This window comes from Marmota monax, unplaced genomic scaffold, assembly GCF_021218885.2.
Source record: "Marmota monax isolate L192 unplaced genomic scaffold, Marmota_monax_Labrador192_F-V1.1 WCK01_AAM20220418_F8-fsc00048, whole genome shotgun sequence".
Classification (NCBI taxonomy): Eukaryota; Metazoa; Chordata; class Mammalia; order Rodentia; family Sciuridae; genus Marmota; species Marmota monax.
Genome location: NW_026694895.1, coordinates 12,757,852 through 12,775,906, shown reverse-complemented (window position 1 = coordinate 12,775,906; position 18,055 = coordinate 12,757,852). Strand labels below are relative to the sequence as shown.

Below are 18,055 nucleotides of genomic sequence, written 5' to 3'. Positions count from 1 at the left end.
AGGTTTCTGGCTGGCACCACTGGATCGATGTGCTTCCATCAGGAAACATTGGAAGAAACCCAAATTTATCTCCATAAAAATTGCATGAGTATCTTATTTTGTTTTCTGTTCCTATAACACAATATCTGAGACTGGCTAATTTATAAACAATAGAGGTTTCTTTAACTCATGATTCTGGAGGCTAGGAAAGTCTAAGAGCATGATGCTGGCATCTGTTCCTCATTTAGTAGGCCTTCTTGCTGCATCTTAAGATGGTAGAGAGCATCACATGGTGACAAAGAGCAAATGTGATAGAGAGTTCTTCTTATACAAAGCTATTTCCATGATAGCTGTTAATCTGTTAATCCACAAGTGGATTAACCCACTCATGAGGGTATAGTTCTCATGACTCATTCACTATGCAGAGGTTCCTTCTCTCAAATATCATTAACATATGACTTTGGGAATTATGTTTCCAACACAGGAAAATTGGGGGACATATTCAAGCCAGACCGAAGGACTTCAAGGGGATATCTGCTGTAGAGAGTATATAGTGAAAAGAGAAAGTGATTTAACACCAACACAAATGCCCAGGGGAAGAAGGGAAAGCGTCTGCCAATAAAGTGGCCAGAATAAAAAGAAAGGTAGGAAAATGACCTTTTATGGAAGTCAACGGAAGTGAGAGTTTTAAGACAGTAGTAAAGAGTTGCCCGTTTTTATTTAAAGGTTAAGTAAGATGAATGATAAAAATATGTCTATTACATTTAGTGTCATTTTTATTTTTTGTAAAGATAAAAAGTTGCTTTCACCTAGTGTGTGTGTGTGTGTGTGTGTGTGTGTGTGTAAGAAGGGATATGAACACAGTTGTTAAGTGGGTGGTAAAAAAAAGTATTTCACACAAGTTTTTAGAGCAGTTTGGAGGTGCTTTCAAGGTGTATATGCCTTTGTTTATTATTGAATTTTTTTATTTTTTTATTATTAGTTGTTCAAAACATTACAAAGCTCTTGACATATCATATTTCATACATTTGATTCAAGTGGGTTATAAACTCCCAATTTTCCCCCGCATACAGATTGCAAAATCACATCCACGTTTTTACATACTGCCATACTAGTGTCTGTTGTATTCTGCTGCCTTTCCTATCCTCTACTATCCCCCCTCCCCTCCCCTTCCCTCCCATCTTCTCTCTCTACCCCATCTACTGTCCTTCATTTCTCTTCCTTGTTTTTTTTTTCCATTTTCCCCTCACTTCCTCTTATATGTAATTTTGTATAACGATGAGGGTCTCCTTCCATTTCCATGCAGTTTCCCTTCTCTCTCTTATTATTGAAATTTTTTTAAAAAATTGAGTTAGAATTTGATTAGTTTTGTTTTCTTTTTAAAAAGAATTCCATACCGAAAGCCAACTTGGGAGAACTTTAATTTTTTAAAATTTTGATTACCTCTGATTATAGGCATGTCATTTGCAATGCCACTGAATGCATCCTGTTCAGACTGAATTATTTTCCCTCCATATTAATAGCCAATTTCCACTGGTAATTAGATCAATCATAGTTCAGTATAATCACTTCATTTGTGAGTCTATCTGGATATAACCCATGTGTCAGTGACTCATAGGAATAGCACAGCAGTCAAGAGGTAAGTGTAGAGCAATGACTTGGAGTTGGTGATATCAACTACTTTTACTGGGCAGTTTCTTTTAGATACAGCCTGCAAGCTTTCTTATACTTTGATAGATAATTTTGTTTGTTTGTTTAAAAAAACAGTTATAAAAATACCTGAAGTAAATGAATATTTATTAAACAATTCAAGTTTGTGTTTAGAAGTAATCATAGCCCTGCTTCAGGTTCTAACAGGCCCACTGAGGGAATAAAAATATAAAAACTATGTTTTGTTGGTGCTCAAACTTCTGTGAGTTCCACAGCATAGAGCATGGCAGAATTTAAACTTCTCTTAAGAGGAGAACCCATTTTTGGATGGGTTTGCCAGCTCCTTTCCTCCCTGCCAGTACCGAGATATGATGTTGCAATCTCCAACACTGTTAAATCAGCAGGGATATCTGTAGCTAATGGTTATGCCTTTCTGTTCTGCAGTTTGACTAAATGAATGGCATGTACTGTCAGATCTAATGACTTTGGAAAGGGGAGGCAAGCCCCTGGTCCCCTCATGAAGTGTTATATTATGTTAGATCTCACCATATGAAACAAATATCTTGATTCCTGCTTCAAACTATGGCAGCACATGCTTGTAAAATTCCAGGGAGAGACCAAAGTGTCCCACATATTGTGGCAAATTTCCCATAATGTCCTGCAAATTGCAACAGAGTTCGTGGGAAAAGGAGGAGGAAATGATCTTCCTGCCCAGGGATTGCTCATGTGGGGAGGCTAATCCACAGGTTCCCACAAGAATGGAGAAATACATCTGGTATATTTTTGAAGCACATCATGGAATGGTTGTTTTGTATCTCAGTTTTACACATTGGGGAAGTATTTGGAACAAATGAATTTCTAATAGATGACTCTCGACTATGAGTTTATATGTTGCACCTTTTTGCTATTAAGAAAGTTGCTTCCCAAAAGAATGAATATGGACTCTGCAACACATACATATGGTCATTTCCCCAAACTGTAGGTTCTTAAAACCATTAGCACTGACATCACAAGTAGATGGCAAGCTACTCTTAAATGCATCGCTTTTAAAAGGGCGTTCCCCAGCAACTTAATTGGGGAACGTATTAGTATAAATTAAAACATATGGAGAAACAGCATGTTCACACTTTCTTCCTAGGCAATAGACAAATAAAATATGATAGTTAATAAATGAAATTTCTGTGACCCATTTCTATTATCTTTCTATTTACTTCTGCCATGCAAGGTGGAAAGTAGGTTTCTGAGGGTAGATTTATTAATATGTTTCCATAAGAACTTTATCATTCCCCAAGTAGGGTGAGTTTAATAAGTAATCATTTATCCTTTTTGTACTTTTTTCTTCTGAACAAGGGCAACTGCTCTCTACTGAACACTTTTACCCTCCCAAGCTGAGCTTGACATAATTGCTGCACTGGAGCTAAGATTCATAATCTGATTGCCAATGTCAACGGAAATGAAGGCTTTCATGAAAAACAAAACCTGTTAAGTATACTCAAGGCTCAGCATCAGTCCCACTCATGAGTAATTAAAATATCAATTTATGATGCATTTGTCTTTTACTGGTAAATCTGGAAATCCTATGGAGTTTTTTTTTTTTTTCTCAGACATAGTTGCTTGAAGGAGAATAAATTCCAAGGACAGATATACAGATTCAAACTTTGGATTAGAACTTAATTCCACAAATACTGTTTTGGAATGCCTACTATGTTTGAGAAAGTCAACATTAAACTAAATTAGTTTTGTAATGCTTAAGATTTTCTTAGCTCCACGTTAAAAAGGAAACTTTGCAACTTATACTGGTTCAGTTTTTCGTTGATATTTTTGCTTGTGTCTGGGAATATGGTTCAAAGGGAATCTTTAAAGGGGTGAAATGTTACAATATTTTTTGTGCTTCATGTGTTCTAGGGTCTTGAGAGAAGGTTTTTTTTATAAACTTATATTGCTCATTTATTTCATGCACCTACCCTATGAGATAGATATTATTACCATCATTTTAAAGTCATGGCTCATATCCAGGCAGTGACTTGCCCAGGGACACACAGTCATCAGTGAAAGAATGGGATTCACAAGAGAGAATGGGCAGAGAAGTACAACATCTGGTTGAGAAGGAGAGAGATTATATGCTAAAGGATTCAGGACATTGCCAAATATATCAGTAGGAGTCTGTGCAGCACATGTGAATAGTATTTAAGGGAATTGAGGAGGGAAAACATAAGTTTAGGTAGGACCAAGTTTACTATATAGTTGACTGTAGTTGGGTTTAGAAAACTAATGTGTTGAGTTAACTATCTGGGAATGATGCAAATATGGTAAAGTAAGGACTAGACAAAATGCTGTCTAGACTCAGAGGGGAAGAAATGCTTCAGATCCCTTTGGAATATTGTAGAAAGGAGTTCAAAGCCTTATGGCAGTATGAATGTTGGGATGAATGTTATTATATAAAACTCACTCAGGTGGCCACTAAACAGAACCCAATAAGAAACTCCCTTCACCAGAGTGTTCCGAAATGTTTCATAAGGAAAAACTTCAGCATCTATAGTGTCAGTTCCCCATAGGCCAGTGAAGATAGTAGGAGAGAATATAGTGACAGTGGACTCTTGGATTTCAAGGAAATAACGGCCACAGAGTGGTAGAGCGTATGTCACTGCTTAACTAGCAAGAACAAGTTAAGCACAATTATCTTAAGCTGCAAGGATGAAGTGGTTGACTCATGGGGACTTGTGGCAATAGTTCATTGATTATGGAATCTGTAGAAATGAAAATAGATATGTACTGTTCTCAGGTGTTGTTTCTCATGTGTGAAGAAGCCCTTGTTTGGTTGGCAGGAATTTGACATGGGTTGCCAAGGTTAGCATACATACATGGCCTCATATTCAGTTTCTTGAATTAGTCCAATTCACAGACCCAGAGTCTCTCGATTGAGGGTGGAACAGTTCTCTGAAGAAGTAGACTATAATGCTGACATAAGGATGTATTATTATCTGCTTCTGTGTTTTCTACATTCTCTTCAGGTGGAACTGCTCTTGTAAATGATGTGACCTATGCTATAAAGTTGCAACCAATATGGGTGCTGTCTTTTCCATAGCCAAAATTCATGTTTCCAGGAAGGAGACTGGCAGTTCTTCATACTGCACTAATAAAGCAAAGCTGTTTGACATGGTTTTGTTAATATTCCATGAATTTGGGATGGGTGGCTTTGGAAGTCCTAATCTTTCATGAAAGGAATGTCCTCATCAGGAACCAAGGTCATATTCTGTTACTTTGGAAGGTGATATTTCTCACTGGCATTTTGGCAAAGAATGTGGCCACTTGTTATTCAGCTTTTTCTTTTCTTTTCTTTTTTTGCCACTGTGACCAAAAGACCTGAAAAGAACAATTAGAGGAGGAAGAGTTTATTTGGGGGTTCATGATTTCAGAGTTCTCAGTCCATAGATGGCTGTCTCCATTCCTTGGAGTCTGAGGTGAGGCAGAACATCCTGGTGGCAGAGGAAAGCAGATCAGGACATTACACCAGGAAGCAGAGTGAGAGAGAGTGTAAGCTCTGCTCCCAAAATATATACCCCAAAGGCATGCCCGCATTGACTCGCCTCCTTCAATCACAGCCCCTCTGCCCACAGTCATCACTCAGGTAATCCTATCAGAGAATCAACACACTGATTAGGTTAACATAACTCAATTAGGCTCACATAACTCAATGATTTCACCTCAAAACCTTCTTGCATTGTCTCACGCATGAGCTTTTGGGGGACACCTCATAACAAAACCATAAGACCTCTGAAATGTCAGGAAGGGTCGATACTGGTTAACCAGGGAAAACTGGATTGCCACATAAGGTGGGAGAAAGAGCATCATGTGTGAAACTTAGAGAATTCATTGGGATGTCTCATGATCCTCCCTTGTCTACCAATAATGGTCAATGGGAAATTATGACAGTCCAGGAAAGACTGTAATACTAAGAATACATATCTCTTGGGAATGAAGGCTTAGGATCTCCATCAATGAAAGTCTAGAATAGTGCAGGTGGTGACATGGAAAAGAACAATGGTGGAAAATGAAGAAAGATGTTATTATCCACTTTGTAACAAGACTATAGCAGTGGCTCAATTTTAATTATTTCTTTATCCTCAACTTTCAACTTTGTCTCATTAATCTGATTATCTTATATGTTATATGCTTTAGGTTTTTGTTGGGAATAAAGCTGAATTGGCCTAATTCTGTAATAATGTGCAACAGATGGGACACTGTGTTTCACCTATGTTAGTGAAATGTGTTTTTCATTTGGACATAGGACAAGAGTGGATGATGAAGGGTAAACAATAGGACCTTACTAGCTCTTCTCTGTTTGTCTCTCCATATTCACTCTTCACCCTTCTTGATCTTCAATGATGCCCCAGATGATTTGACTCAATGGGTTGGCTCACTCAGGCTCCCTTGTTTTTGGACTTCTGACTGGTTTAGCCAATGTACTGCCAGGACAACAGAGGTCAGGCACATATTTACTTCTCTGGTTTTTTCCTTATTATTGTTTGATGATTGGCAACAGAAATATTCCTCACTATCAAATCATGTGGAAGGAAACATCTCCCAAAGCTATAATTCTTTTGGGATTCTAGTTACTACTTTTTCCTTTTGACATTGAGTTTTAGAGCTTTGGACCATTACTACTAATCTAGGAGTGTTTCTCAATCCTTTATGGATTTCTCTCAAGCTTGCTCACATATTTATGAATAATACCTATTAAACTCTCCTTGTCTGCATCACTTTGTGATATCACTGACCCATATAACTAGGATCGATTTTATTTAAACTTTTGAGAAATTATCTGGTAGAGGGCACACAAAGTAAAGTTCTCTAAATATGCTCATTATAGGAAACTTTCAAGTTGCTGTGGTAAACTAAACAATATCTACTCAATGATGTCCATGTCTCAATTACTGAAACCCATGAACATGTCACATCACATGGCAAAAGTAGGATGTCTAAGGTAAGAATCTTTAAGGTAAGATATTGTGTAAAATATGTCAACCCATGTAATTTCAAGGTACCTTGTAAAAAGAAGACAGAAGGGCAGTGAGGATTTGATATGGAAATAGAATTTGGAGCAGTGCATTTAAAAGATCAAAGTGCATCTCATGAGTCAAGGAATGTAGGTAGCCCCTAGTAGCAAGGTCAAGGCAAAGAAAATGATTCTCCCTGAAGTCTCCAGATGGAAATAATCTGTCCTGTTGACACTTTGAATGTAGTCCAGTGGGATGGATTTTGGACTTATGACCTCCAGAACGAACGTAGAGATAATAAATTTTTGTTGCTTTAAACTGTGAAGTTTGTGGTAATTTGTTATAGCAGCAGTAGGAAAATCATACAGTGGGGAAAAAATACAAACTTATAAAGACAAATGGGAGAAAGATCTTGCTTGATTGTGTAAGCTAGCAGAAATATCCAATTTCACTATGGATGAGAACAAGGACATAGATATTCTTTAGAACTATGAAATCTGAAAATTTTAAAGATGAAGTTTGGACATTAATTTATATTTCAGGATAAATGTCCGACAATTGCTATAGTGACACTTTTCTGAAAGATTCGTTAGCTGTTTGTGCATTAAAAAGGTAAAAGAATGCTGAGCCAATTCATGGAGAATGTTGCCACCCACCTAGGGTAAGGATGTCCTCTTTGTTTGTGTTACCATTAATCCTTACTCTCCCAAAATATTAGTCAATTTCAAAAATCCCAAATTATTTCTAAGAAGGAAGCTGGAGAGTCCGATTTTAAGCCATTTTTGGTCATATCGCTCTCATTTTACTTCTCACTCACACTTTGTGGGTGTTTTATTACTTTTTTCTTTAAATACTGTCTTCACTTTCCATGAGGCAGAGAGGCCTCAGGCCTGTGTCGTGGCCTAGGAGTGCCTGGGTGGGTGGCTTAAGTCTCTGGGCAATAGCTTCACTTTTCAGACAAGAAGTCTGGGCTCCCCACAACTCCATGTCAAAGTCAGAAGTAGAACCTGAGGTTTCAATGTGGGCTTAAAAACAATTGTAGGTCAGTCAGTGTATTTAGATTTATGCCTCTGTTTGCTTCTAATTGGGAAAAGGGAGTTTTCTACTGGTCCACTCCAGCCAAATAAAATTCTGGTTTTGTTTAGGTATTGGAAACAAAAATCCAAGTTAATAATAATGGTACTTTGCTTCATTCTGTCATTTTTAACGACAGTGTTTCTGTGGCAGCTTTGTGGAGATGAGAGGTGGCAAGGCCAAGATAATATGTATATATTTCTACGTTTCTGTGTTAACTTTGTCTCTTGAAAGCCTTGCTCTTCACCACATCTAAAGATGATACACCAAGCCAATGTTTCACTTTGTCCTTATTCAGTGTCTGAAGCTGGCTACTGTGAACATGATTCCAGCTTTTCCATTCTAAGAAAGACACAATAGAACAGGAATGATGTGCACAAAGCACACATTTTGATTGTGCAACTTGGGTCATTTATTTAGAATAGCCTCAATAGACTTGAATGGTGCTTTGGTTGGTTTATCATTTAAATATGCTTACAAGATCGGATTCATAATGGACAGAGATTTCTAATCTCTACACCATAGGATGAAATATAAGTGTATAAACACGTGTAAATATTTGATATCCTCTCATTCACACTCAGTTTCAGTTGAAACTTTTCTCCAAGCTAAAACTCCTTAGTTCTTAACCTATTAGAGTTGTTCAGAAAAAAAGAAAAAAAAAATCGGAGAAGACATTTCAAAATTGGGCCTGCCAACTGCCCCCCTGCCCTGAGGTTATGCTATGCTTTGTTCTTCAATTTAATAACCCATGAGAATTTATTTTTTGAAAGCTTTGCAAGGAAGGTTTTTTTTTTTCCACCTCAACCCCCAGGGTTTTCAGGATAACATTTCATTAAATTTTAGCCTTTTAATTTTTTTTTAAGTGGCATTTCTGCTCCACTTTGTGGCAAAGGCTATGTGATGAGGAGCACAGCTTCTACATGGTGGCTTCCTCACTGTGGTCTCTTTCCCAGACAGAGGAAGCAATTTATCATATTTTAAAGAAGTTGTCTTTATTGCCCTCCAGCCAGGTAATGGAGATTAAAGTTTATCTTTCTACATCCCTCTTTTTCCTTTCTCTCTTTTGATTCTTCCTTATTTCCTCCTTCCTTTCTTTCCTTTTCCCTCTTCCTTCTCTGTCTTATGCAACTTTTTACTGTCTCTGTCTTGTCTTTTTTCCTTTTGGTCCTTCTTCCTTCCTTCCTTTTTTTGTATGTTTTTAACATTTCTCTACATAAGCTTTTTTTTTTTTTTTTTTTTGTATACAGGGGATTGAACCCAGGGACACTATATCACTGAGCTATATCTACCCCTTTTGTTTTATTAAATTGCTATGGCTGGTCTCAAACTTGCAATCCTCCTGCCTCAGCCTCCCAAATTGCTGGGCTTATAGGCAATGCACCACCACAACCATATTGACAGAGTTGAAAGGAGAGATAAAAAAAATTTGCATGTGCACTAAGATTTCAGTGCTCCTTTCTGAAGAATTAATAGTAAAATTATGAAGGATACTTATTATGAACTAACTGGACCTAAATCACATAAACAGATCATTCCCCGAAACAACAGAAGAATGCCATTCTCTTTGAGTATACATACAATATTTACAAAGAAAAGCAGATGCTGGGTCACAAACAAATCTTTAAAAATTTCAAATAATTAAAATCATATAAAACATGTCTTCTGAACATAATAGACTCTATCTAGAAATCAATAACAGAAGGTAACAAGAAAATCTTCAAACACTTGGAAATTAAGCAATACATTTCTGTATACTCTTTGTGTCAAAGGAAAAGGCTCAAGAGAAATTTGTAAATATTCTGAACTCAAGAAAAATGAAACTATATCATGTCCAAATATGGAAGTTGCTCAGAGGAAATATAGTGTTAAAAGCTCCTATCAGAAAACAAGAGTGGTGTCAAAACAGTAAAGAGAGCTCTATCTTAAGAAACTAGGAATGATATGAAATAGATTCAAAGAAAATACATGTAAAAAGCAATAAATATATGAGAGCAGAAATCAGTAACACTGAAATAGAAAACACAGAATATTAATTAAATAAAAAATGGAATCGTTAAAAAGATCAGTGAAATTGATGTACCTATAGCAGAAAGACAAAAGAGGAAAGACATAAATGAAAATATCATGAATGAAAGGTGACTGGGATAAAGGACAGAATGAATACTATGAGTAAAGCTAAATACATAATTCAATAAGTTAAGCAAGTTAGTAATTGTTTGCAAACTATAATAGTTCTATAATTACTAAATCAGTTAATTCATTATTTAGAAGCTCCGACCCCCCCCCCACAAAAAAAGTCCAGAAATCTGAAGGACTAAAGGATTTTGTTGCTGAATTCTATCACACTTATAAAGAAAAAAAACCAAAAAAAAACAGGTGGGCTTAGTGGCATATGCCTGTAATCTCAGCTTCTTGGGAGGCTGAGACAAGAGGATCCCAAATTTAAGGTCAGTCTGAGAAATTTAGTGAGACTCTGTGTCAGAGTAAAAAATGAAAAGGACTGGGAATGTAGCTCAGTGGCTGAGCTCCCCTGAATTCAATTTGCAGTACCTAAAAAGAAGAAGAATGAGAAGAAGGAGGAGGAAGAAGACAAGGAAAGATGAAACTAAGCTTTCATTCTTGCTTGAAGAGGAGGAAACAGTTCCAAGTCATTTTATGAGGTAGGCATTATTGTGATAAGAAGACAGATGGATAATACGTGAAAACTACAGATCAACTTCTCACATGAAAATAGATGCAAAAATCATTGAAGTATTAGCAAATTAAATGAAAGTGTATGAAAATAGTATACTGTGACCATGTAGTATCTATCTTATGAAAATTTATTAAAATGTTAAAGATTATGAAAAGTCCTTCAATAAATAAATCTACTAAACATTGCTTAATTCAGTATATTCCAAGAATTTGATTACAAATTTCTTTTTTTTGGCAATACATGTAATTACATAATATATATTTGGGAATATATTATAATCATCAGATAATACTGATCTCATTGAATAACTGCAAATAACTGCAAATTTCTAGGTACGATCCCAGCAGGAAACAAGGATAAGGCTTTTTATCCACACTCAATGTTTTGTTCCTGTTTCCTCAACTGTTAATTGGGCTCTGTTCTCCAAGTCCTGTTTGAATTCCCTTTCTCTTTCCAGGTTTCCATCTTCCCTGACATCATAGTTGTTTCCAGAATTCTTTGTTTTCTACTTTTTTTGTGTACTTGTGCTTATTAAATAAACTTCTTTGGGTTTTCCAATAAATTCATCTAACATTTCATTTTATCTTTGCTTAAAATATACTGTATTTTTGCAAGTATAAAAATATACTACTTATATGAAGTAAAACAGGTGGCAGTGTTCCTTTGATTAATTTGCTGTTTTCTATTAAAAAAGAGAAAATGGGTGAAACAATGCATCCAGAGAAGCAATTCCGTGACCCTTGTCCTCTTGCTGTCTCTAGCAGAGAAAAGTATTCATTTGTTGCTTTTTATTTTCTGGAAAGGTATTAGGCCTTTGCCTCAAAGGTGTAACATCAGAATAACAAGACATCCTCTTTTGACTCAGTCTGACCTCTGTGTCCTACTCATCCTTTACTCAGAGTCAGCTAAATATCCTGCCAGATATTATTTCCTTTTAGTAAATTCTTCCTGGAATCCTGTAGTAAACTTTCTGAGGGCGAAGGCAAATAAAGGCACATTTTCTTGTGGACTGCTGAATGCAAGAAACTTACAAGAATTACTTTTGAATTTTCCAGAAATTCATCAGCTATTTTTGTAGACACATTATGCTGTCTTTATTTAAATTGTTAATTATTCTCAATTATTCCTGGTTTGGGGTAAAGGATTTAACCAGACCCCTTCAAAATAGAAAGAAGGAATGCTGTCTTAACCTAGAAAGAACTCATTCCAATACACTTTCAGTTATTTGCCTTCATAACAATTAGTGATCATAAGGGATTTGATCATTTATCATGTGATGTTAACAAGCCAATAGGTCAGAATGTGAGAGAATATCTTATCTGCCATTGAGTAGCAATATTTTTGTGCTATGGTTACATTGTTAAGCAAACTAAAATAAGCAAATCTTCATGCCAGGGTCTTAGTTAATGTCATTTTGCTTGGCTGAGAAAATCTGAAACATCTCTTAGCAGACATATTTTAAGAGAGCATTAGGACATGCATATTTTTAGGATGCTAATAGACTCTCACCCCCTTTGGTTTTAGCTGCCAGAAATTATGATTCATAGTTCTTGATAGCATAGAACAGAAAACATTGTAAAGGGAAAGAAATTCTAACAGATTGCTCAGGAATGATTTCTGAGTGTCAGTTAATCAAACATTTTTCTCTCATTCCTTTAGGAAAATGTACACTTCGGCTTTGAAAAATGCATTTAGAAAAATCTTTACTTTTTGCCTTATAATACCCCACAATTATTGATGAAATTCTCAGTAGTATGAAGAAAACTGGATGGCGAAAGAATATACAGCATTATAATTATTTTAATGATTTGTAACAATAATGACATAACTGAAAAGTTTCCCATAAAGAAGGTTCACGGGGAACAAAAGATGTGGTTTGTTGTAGTATTTCTTTCTTTTGATAAGATTTTGGAGAACATAGTAATATTATATCTTATTACTCTCACTATTTTTGCTAATCTGGGGGAAGAGTTAGCCAATTAAAAATTAATAGATTTAAAAAAAATTATATTAGACCATACATTTTTAAAATATGTGAATTAGTTGTATTATTCTAGAAAGCTTTGGCATAATTTCCATTTAGGGCTTGAAAAGGAATTACTTGATTTCATTATAACTGATGATAAAAGTATTCTGCATTGAATAGCAACTCTGGTAGAAATCCTAAGTTATACACAGTTTGATTGTGATGGTATATAGCCTAGTGCTCATGCTTCTTGTTAACGTTGAATATTTTTGCCTAGTTTTCTAGGCTCATTTTAACTATCTACCTTCCTAGATTTCTGTTCCTCTTTTTTGTATTGGAGCATGTTTATGTGTAGACAGCAATGTGAGTTTAATGCTGTTATCACTGAAACCTTCTAGTGTGCTGATTACTGGCTCCTAACTGGGATTTCACACAAGTAACTCCTTTGTGGGAATTTTCAGGTATAAGAAAACATCTTACTACAAAGAAATACCCTGTTATCCAATTGATCAGTCAGTATTTTTTTTAAAAAAAATGCATGTGTAGGATATTGCCGATTGAAGTGTGCAAAGTATTTGTATTTTAATTAAAATTTTAGAGGAAAAACTCATTCACATGAATTAATAGCAAGATTTTTAGCAGGTTGCATAAATGGTGACAAAATTTATATCTTTGTATTCAAGAAGAGTATAAAGTTACTTGGTGAAGATCACTACATATGTTAAATCCTTTCAACATGTGCTATAAATATTAAAGATCTGTGGATATTAAATTATGTGATAGCAAATGACTCATGAGTAATTACAAATACCTGTTCTGCTTCTACTTAGCACTTATTTTCTTAAAAGTAGCATGGAAATGAAATTCAAAAGCAACATAAAAGAGTATAACTTCCTGTTAAATGATGCTTTTTATCATATAATAAAATATTGCAGCCTAATTCAGTGCAGGACTAAACCAACATTTGAGGGGAAATGAGAATTCCTGAAGCCAGGAGCCTCTGTGTTTTCTGCAGCTTAGGAGTCTGCATTCTGTTTACATGTTTCTTTAAAATGTTGCATTTTTCCCCCCTTAAGCATTCCTGTGGAATAGCAAAGACTTCGTATTAAAATGAACATTGCCAATCATAGAAGTGAAAACATGCAAGTCAATAGCATAAAAAAGGCAGAAATTTGTACAAAAATAATCTGTAGAACTAACCAATGAAATAAAATTAAGCTCAGTTCAAGTTTTCACTATTATACAAGTAGATCCTTGATAATTCTTATCATTTTGTGTTTTGAGAGGAGCCCTCATCTTCCCACATTTGCTTCTTGACTTTTTCTACTTGATGTTAATTAGAGATGGATGTGCTCCTTTTCATGCACTCTCAAAGAGAATAACCACTGTTTAGTTCTTTGAACAGGTGGCCACTTCATCATTAAGAAATGAGTGAGTAGCCACCAGATGCCCAGGGAATGTTGGGAAGGAAGACACTATGCTTGTTAGAGTTTCAAGATGTTCTCTGAGTATCCTTAGAATCCAGACCCACATCCCAAGGGAGCCCAGATATCTGAAGAAAGGATTCCATTTGTTAGAAAAAAAGACATCCAAGTATACCCTGTCATCTTATATGTGAAAAAAAATAGTACCTAAAAAGTATGAATGACCAAGGGAAGGACTAAGAGGCCTCCTTTTTTTTTGTAGTACACGAATAAAATGAATCCATACCTTTGACTAATTCCCAAAGCACTTCTTTTTAATTACTGTGCTTTATTCCTAGTAGTGTGTAAATCTGTCCCCAAGAACACACAGCCTGAGTGATACAACCAGGAGGAGACTTCTGATCATTTTCAACCTAAGCTCTTGTTCAGTGCTGTTTCTAGAGAGTAGATAGAGTACACCCGAGGTTCTGGCCGTGGTGGGTACTTGTTTCCTAGGGTGATGGGGCAAAATAAAAAGATAAGCACCATGGATCCTCTTGTCGTGTAAGGCAGTGAAATAGGGTTAGCTCATCTGCTTTTAAAACCCACACTTCTTTCTTAAGATAATGAGGCTTTCCTAAAGCTAGAGTGGAGAAGGCAAACGGAGTAGGGTGGGGGCAGTGTTAGCTTGCCATGTGACCACAGATCAGAAGCCTGCTCCTCAAATCAGCCCTGGTGACTGGCCAACTGACTTTATTATTATATTTTTTTAGGAGTAGGAATGGTTCCTATTTTCCTATTGGTTCTGAATTTAGGGAAGGAGTGCAACAGTTACTGATTTAATTTTCTAAAAAACCCAAATTGATAGTACTTGAACATGACAACAAGGACACAAGAGGTCTCAAAACACTAGACAATGTCAATATCACCCCAATATACTCTTCAAATTTAATCGACTATTTCAGAGATTGTATACCTTAATAGATATTGTCCAGAGTTCCTTTCTAAAGGAAATGCCTTTTGGCTAGTTTGCCTAAAGAGTACTGATGCATTTGGTACATTTGGGCCTATCTAATAGAAGACCTGGATGAGATCCCTGCAAGCCCTGTGTGACTCAGTTCTGATATCTGGGGGTCATTCCCACCATTGCTCCCTTCCTCACCTTTACATCTAATTGGATAAGCATCTCCTGTCAATTTGGTTTTCAAAAGGGCTTTGGAGCCATCTGCTTCCGCCCCACCCCCCCACCACTGCCATTACCTTATGCTAATCCATCATCATCTTTTTTTTTTTCCTGTGTTTATCTCCGCTGTGATAAATTCCTAATTGGTCTTCCTATTTATTGTCTCCTCATAAATCCATTCCCCACAGAGCAGCCACAGTGATTAAATCATGTCAGTCTCTTGCTTAGATTCTTTCAGTGGTTTCCCATCACACAGAGAATAAAATCCAAGCCCCTTGCCGTGGCTGAGAAGGCCTTCATGCTCTGATCCCTGACCAAATCCTGGGGCTGCCTTTGGCTGCTCTCCCCCTGGATGATACCCCACCCACCCTGGTGGTCTTTCAGTTCCCTCCTGGTCTCAGCTCCTAGAGAGGGCTGAGTTTTTCCCTGCTTTTGAAACTTTTTACATCTATCCTGCCTAGACATCTTTTCCACCAGGTCTTTCTCTGAGATCTTATAGAGCTCAATCTAACTAACACTTCCAAGTTTTTCCTGACCACTCCATCTACATCAATATCTTAAATATTCATTTACTTGCTTTTAATGTGAAGAAAGTGTATCTTTGAATGTAAGTTAAATAATGCCAGTTTACTAAGAGGTAATAATATTTAAATTTATATACATATTTAGGTATATTGAACTAACACATATACAGTCACAGCTGGTGAATGTCTTATGGTAGTCTTTCTGTCTAGAAAGTACTAATGAAAGTCTTAGGTGAGAACAGAGCAAGATACAGGTCTAGACCAGGTTCTCATCTTTGTGTATGATCCTGGTGTTGAACCTTAGCTAACATCAAAGTCAGACATAATGCCTATCTATAGCCATCTAATGTGTTAACAGAAATGCATTTGGTGAGCCTATAATAAGCAAAAGGATAAGATGAATCAAACAGCAAATGGATTCAGGTTGATATATTCCATTTCACCAGAAATAGATAGCTCAGAAACTTTGGCTAGGTATTGACTTCCCATAAACATAGTTGGAAAGCTCTACCAATATGAGTTTTTGTGACTGTTCTTTAGAAAAGCCTTTCAATGGCTGACCAACTCACTTTTGAATGTGCACGTTTTTTCCTTTGTCTGTGAATATAGTCAATTCGAGTTTAATCAAATTTTGCAGATCTTGGAGACCTTTCTCTTTCAAGGTATACATGTCTTCTCTGGAACACGGTTTATAGTAATTTTCTCAAAATCAGTTCTAAACTTCAACTATTAAAAAAATCTGCTTAAGATGACTGTGTAAATAAGCATTAAATAAACCTTTTTAGGCTAACAGGTTAAATTTTTATTTATGCCAATCACAGAAGAAAGGAAGGAGTATTGAGAATAACAACTGAGATGGAGGAAAAGAGTAGAGAAAAGGCTAAAAGTATGTATTGTTGTTAAGGTGCCTTTTCTCAGGTTCTGTTTGACTAGGGCATGTCTCTGTTCACTGGTTTGCTTCCAGTTTAGCATGGAGAGTAGAAAATGGTTTGAATGTCTGTTTCCCATCCAAAAATTTTTGTTAAAAATTTAAATTTCTAATGCGGAGGTATTAAGAGGTGGGGACATTAGGTGGCCCTCATGGATGGGATTGTTGTCTTGTAAAAGGCCGAAGGGAACTTAGCTAGGCCTTTTTCAGACAAATGCAGAAAGAAGACATCACCTAGAAAGTAGAGAACAAGCCTTCACCAGACAAAACAAACAAACAAAAAACCTGCCTAGACCTTGATCTTGTACTAGCCAGACTCCAGGACCATGGAAGGTGTCTGTTCTCTATGACTTACCAGTCTCAGGTTTCTTATTCTAGCAGCACACACAGACTAAGCGAGGTTCCTTGTAGAGCTATGCTACTCTTTTTCCAGATAAAATACTTGACTATAAACCTTTTGATTAGAATTTTGAGAGAGTTTTTTTTTTTGTTTCTCTCTCTCTCTCTCTCTCTCTCTCTCTCTCTCTCTCTCTCTCTTTTGGCATGGTGTTGGGGGTTAAACCCATCTATGATGGAGACATTTTAAACTGTTTAATTTAGTATTTATGTATGGATGTATGTATTCATTATTCTGGTGTTTCAGCTAGTTAATCCACAATAAGTTTAAATATCATTTAGCTGTCTCTCTTTGCTTGTCTAGTTCTTCCTGTTATCTACAGAGTCCCTGTTAGGGTTTCTTTTTTTATGTATTTGTCTTTTGGTCATTTTGTATTTGCCTTTAACTTTAGGAGGGAAAAATTACTACAAGGTTTCCTTCTATTATGAACTGTTCTGAGGTCCTTTTGTTCTTTGTAAATGCTTGCAGAGACATGAAGGCCCAAGATCATCATGGATTCAGGGCACTGGAAAATTGGGAGAAATCCATTTGTGTGTTTGCACTAGCATCCCCAAAATGCAACAGTGGATTTCAGATCATTATGGAAAAAAAGAAGAAACACATCAATGAAGAAAGTAATATATATTAACAGAACCAACAAAGCTATTTTAGCTCTTCACTGTAAATTTAATTTCTTTTTAAAAAACCTTGAAACCAATAAAAAGATAGATGATACATTGAACCAAAAATCTGTAGCTCAAATCTAGATTATGCTCATTTGTGAATGTTTTCAGTGTTTTAAATTGAACGAGATAACTTTTTCCCCAGATGTTTGAAATAAAGTATTTTTGAGAAAAAAAGAATCTGAATCTTACTGTGAAAACTGAAGATCATCAGGTAGTTTTACAGACACACCAGCCCAGATTGGTGAGTATATATTTATTACGTGACACTAAATTATCTCAGGAATGACAGATTAGAGGTTTATAGTCCTGTGGCTGTAGAACATGAACAAGAATTTTTTCTTCCTCTTGTCCTGAATATCATGTAACAAATGCCCTTGTAGGATAAGGGAATCTTTCCATGGTTTAGCTAAATATGTAATATCACATAAAGTATGGAGTTTCCCAAGCTGATAAAAGTGGCAGGACATGGATTCTTTTTTTCTGACTCACAGGGATAAGGTTCTGGGTTTTGGGTCACTGCCTAAGATTTTATTTAAAACAAACAAACAAACAAACAAAAGTGTACCTTTCCTCAGGTTGCAATTTTTGAGG

The 18,055-nt window shown here is 36.1% G+C and overlaps 1 long non-coding RNA gene across 1 annotated transcript; it reads left to right on the top strand.

The window, feature by feature from the left end:
- The first annotated feature begins 479 nt into the window (after positions 1-479).
- Positions 480-17,695, top strand: LOC124080884 (uncharacterized). Its single transcript, XR_009225171.1, has 4 exons — positions 480-623; positions 6,500-6,613; positions 10,251-10,363; positions 17,268-17,695. It is a non-coding gene; the product is annotated as an uncharacterized LOC124080884 (long non-coding RNA).
- The last annotated feature ends 360 nt before the right edge of the window (positions 17,696-18,055 follow it).